At 32.7% G+C, this 5,000-nt stretch overlaps 1 non-coding gene across 1 annotated transcript; it reads right to left on the bottom strand.

The window, feature by feature from the left end:
* Positions 1–559: 559 nt before the first annotated feature.
* On the bottom strand, positions 560–651 carry TRNAS-UGA (transfer RNA serine (anticodon UGA)). The gene has a single exon. It is a non-coding gene; the product is annotated as a tRNA-Ser (tRNA).
* Between the last annotated feature and the right edge of the window lie 4,349 nt (positions 652–5,000).

Genomic DNA, 5,000 nt, shown 5'->3' with positions numbered 1-5,000 from the left:
GTATCCATAGAGCAATAAATGATTTTTATATCCGAAACGCATTAGAAAAGAAGGGAAATCTACGAGAAAAAAAATCATTATATAAATGAGAAAAGCCTCCAAGGTCCCATCCCCAAAATGCTAGGAGGTGTTCGGAAATGGTTGAAGTAGTTGAATAGGAGGATCACTATGACTATAGCTCTTTGTAAAAAAAAGATTCAGAATTTCGATATAATTAGATTAGATAGAAATGGATTAAAACGAGAAGTAAAATACTTTTTATTTTTGATTTTAATATGACCTGCTCGACTCAACCCTATATGTATGGTAAAATTAACGTGATTCCTACTTCAAGCATTAGATCTCATATCTCAATTAAGAGGAGTCATGGAAAGAACAGGTTCAAAATCGCGATCAATTCCTTTTTCAAATCCTGCGGCAGCTGCGCGAGCTCTTCCCGCGTGCCATAAATGACCTACGAATAGGAAGAATCCTAGAACAAAATGAGAAGTAGCTAACCAAAACCGAACCAACCAAAACCAATAAAAGAAAAAGAATACTTTCGTCGAGCAAAAACAAAAGGAGAGAGAGGGATTCGAACCCTCGATAGTTCGTGTTGTGAACTATACCGGTTTTCAAGACCGGGGCTATCAACCACTCAGCCATCTCTCCAACCAAAAAGCCAATTTCTCTTTTATCTTTATTCTACTGAATAGAACATAACTATATGAATTAATATAGTTAGTATCGATCGATGATCGATGGCATAGATATCCAGTGTGAATCAATTGGTCACTTTTAATTCTTCAAAATATTATAGAAGATGCATGATCCAGCATGTCTTTTTCTGAAATAAAAACAAACCTTCGATCCATGCCTAAAAAGAAAGGGGTAGGTAATACGTCATATAAAATCAATAGATACATAGTGAAATAATACTATGTGTTCTCACCAAAATGAATGATTTTTTTTTATATCCACTCGCTCCTTATTAACTTATTACTAGTTACCAATCCTAGTGATTGGATTTATATATATATTAGTAAAAAAATGTGATAGAATATTTTGAATATTCTATATTTATGTTTAATGATTTTTTCTTCGAATGACTATTCATCTATTGTATTTTAATGGTAATAGAGAAAAAACTCTATGGAAAAAGGGTGGTTCAATTCTATGCTGTTTTATAGGCAGTTAGAATACAGGTGTGGGCTAAGTAACTCAATGGATAGTTTTGGTCCTGTTGAAAATACCAGTGCAAGTGAAGACCCAATTTTGATTGATATGGAAAAAGACTTTCCTAGCTGGAGTGATAGTGACAATTCTAGTTACAGTAATGTTGATTATTTAGTCGGTGTCAGGAACATTAGAAATTTCCTATCTGATAAAATTCTTTTAGTTAGGGATAACAATAGCCAAAGGAACCGTTATTCCATATATTTTGATATTGAAAATCAATTTTTGGAGATTTCTAATGATCCTTCTTTTCTAAGTGAACCAGAAAGTCTTTTTGATAGTTATAATAAGAATTCTAGCTATCTGAATAATGTCTCTAAGAGACATGAGAATCATTACATGTATGATATTAAATCGAGTTGGAAAAATGGCATTCATAATTGCATTGAAAGTTATCTTCGTTCTCAAATCTGTATTGTTATTCACATTTTAGGTGAAAGTGATAAATACAATGACAGTTACTTTTATACTTCTATTTGTGGTAAGGGCGGATATAGTAGTGAAAGCGAGGGTTCTTCCATAAAAACAACTATCACGAATGAGAATTTAACTAAAAGAGAGGATTCTAAAGATCTCGATGAAACTAAAAAATACAATCATTTATGGATTGAATGCGAAAATTGTTATGGATTAAATTATAGGAAATTTTTTAAATCAAATATGAATATTTGTGAACACTGTGGATATCATTTGAAAATGAGCAGTTCAGATAGAATCGAACTTTCGATTGATCCAGGTACTTGGAATCCTATGGATCAAGACATGGTCTCTATGGATCCCATTGAATTTCATTCGGAAGAGGAATCCGAATCCTATAAGAATCGTATGGACTCTTATCAAAGAAAGACAGGATTAACTGAGGCTGTTCAAACAGGCACAGGTCAACTAAACGGGATTCCTGTAGCAATTGGGATCATGGATTTTCAGTTTATGGGGGGTAGTATGGGATCTGTAGTAGGCGAGAAAATAACCCGTTTGGTCGAACATGCTGGCAATCAACTTTTACCTCTTATTCTAGTATGTGCATCCGGAGGAGCACGTATGCAAGAAGGAAGTCTGAGCTTGATGCAAATGGCTAAAATATCTTTTGCTTTATATGAGTATCAAAAAAATAAAAGGTTATTCTATGTATCCATCCTTACATCTCCTACTACTGGTGGGGTGACCGCCAGTTTCGGCATGTTGGGCGATATCATTATTGCCGAACCCGATGCTTACATTGCATTTGCGGGTAAAAGAGTAATTGAACAAATGTTAAATACGACAATACCCGAAGGTTCACAAGTAGTTGAATATTTATTCCAAAAGGGCTTATTTGATTCAATCGTACCGCGTAATCCTTTAAAAGGGAGCGCAGATTTTTGCCAGTAAAAAATGTATTCTCGTGGTGTTCGTTTTTTGAAAAAAGAAAGGGGCGGTCTCAATAAGCTAGACCCATGCTTCGAGTTGTTTCATGCCACAGATAAACTCGAACACTTAAGAAATCTGTAGGACAGGCGGATTCACACCTCTTACAACCGACACAGTCCTCCGTTCTTGGGGCAGAAGCTATTTGCTTAGCTTTACACCCGTCCCAAGGTATCATTTCTAATACATCGGTGGGGCAGGCTCGGACACATTGAGTACATCCTATACATGTATCATAAATCTTTACTGAATGTGACATTGGATTTGGATCTATAATTTTTTTTAACACCAAAAATGGAAAATTTTCGATCTAGTAAACTCGTAAATAAATCATATATTTAGACACTAGATGAATCAACGATTTACCAGAATTTTGATACTCAAAACCAACTTCTGGATCAATTCATAAGAGGAGAGGGGACCAAGATACTTTGATTTCTTACGTTTTTGCAAACGTGCGAGTTTGTTGAATTACACTATTCAAAATTAATATTTATATGATAAATCACTATTAATACTATTTATTCAATATAAATACTATTTTTATTCAATATAAATAATATAAATACTAGTTATTCAACAAGTTCGATTGATTGATACGAGTTGATTTTCTGTTACGATAAATTGAAGAAACAATAGCCGGTCCGATAGCAGCTTCAGCGGCTGCAATGGCAATAACAAAAATAGAAAAAATATTTCCCTTTAATTGGCGACTATCAAAAAAATCAGAAAAGGTTACGAAATTTATATTAACTGCATTCAGTATAAGTTCAAGACACATAAGGGCTCTAACCATATATTAATACTTATAATATAAAAGGATTAATCGTAGAAATTAGTCGTATAAATAGAATAAATAAATAGAATAGTGTTGAATAGTATTCAATTTGAGAAGATAATCTTTATAGAGGATTTCGAATAGATTCGAAATTTAATAGATTAATAAAATCTATAAATCTGAATATATTACTCCTATTGAATATTCAAATTCATTTTTTATTACTATTTTTTTATTTTGTGATTTTATTCTATAAATTTAATTATATTAAATTGATAGATTTTTAGTTATAGTAACCGATTCTATAAATCTATGAAGTTCTCAATGGAATAATTTATTTTATTATTAATTAAGAATTTCGTATATAGCTAGAACGACCTTCACAAATTGCAAATACTAATTTGTTAAGAATTAACCTAATTAACCGAATTGAAGCTTTAGCATCATCATAAGGATGGATACATAGAATAACCTTTTATTTTTTTGATACTCATATAAAGCAGAAGATATTTTAGCCATTTGCATCAAGCTCAGACTTCCTTCTTGCATACGTGCTCCTCCGGACGCACATACTAGAATAAGAGGTAAAAGTTGATTGCCAGCATGTTCGACCAAACGGGTTATTTTCTCGCCTACTATAGATCCCATACTACCCCCCATAAACTGAAAATCCATGATCCCAATTGCTACAGGAATCCCGTTTAGTTGACCTGTGCCTGTTTGAACAGCCTCAGTTAATCCTGTCTTTCTTTGATAAGAGTCCATACGATTCTTATAGGATTCGGATTCCTCTTCCGAATGAAATTCAATGGGATCCATAGAGACCATGTCTTCATCCATAGGATTCCAAGTACCTGGATCAATCCAAAGTTCGATTCTATCTGAACTGCTCATTTTCAAATGATATCCACAGTGTTCACAAATATTCATTTTTGATTTAAAAAATTTCCTATAATTTAATCCATAACAATTTTTGCATTCAATCCATAAATGCTTGTATTTTTAAGTTTCATCGAGATCTTTAGAATCCTCTCTTTTAGTTAAATTCTCATTCGTGATAGTTGTTTTTATGGAAGAACCCTCGCTTTCACTATTATTTCTGCGCTTACCACAAATAGAAGTATAAAAGTAATTGTCATTGTATTTATCACTTTCACCTAAAATGTGACTAACAATACAGATTTGAGAACGAAGATAACTTTCAATGCAATATACCCTCCCTATATATAAATATAAGATGATATAAATATTAAGTATAGAAGATTTTTCCAATAGAAAAAAAAGTTTGACCCCTCCCTCCCTATAATGTCTTAGTTTTCTTTATTTTTATTTGGGGGCTTATATATTCCATTTTTTTAATGTGCCTCACAATTCGAAAGAATTCGTGGGGAGGGGTCATTTCAGTTCATTTTTCGATCTATAACAAATAGCTTCAAGAGATGATAGAATTAAGAATACCCACTAAAAAAACTAATACAATCCATAATGAGGTACCGGAAAATACAACATTTTTGTTACTTGACCAACCATCAGAAGAAGCAAATACAACCGGTACACTAATCAATAAAATTGATGAAGTAGCAATTAATGCAAAAACAGC

This window comes from Arachis hypogaea, chromosome 3 (assembly GCF_003086295.3).
Source record: "Arachis hypogaea cultivar Tifrunner chromosome 3, arahy.Tifrunner.gnm2.J5K5, whole genome shotgun sequence".
Classification (NCBI taxonomy): Eukaryota; Viridiplantae; Streptophyta; class Magnoliopsida; order Fabales; family Fabaceae; genus Arachis; species Arachis hypogaea.
The sequence above is the reverse complement of the archived record's forward strand: the minus strand, read 5'-3'. Positions and strand labels throughout refer to the sequence as shown.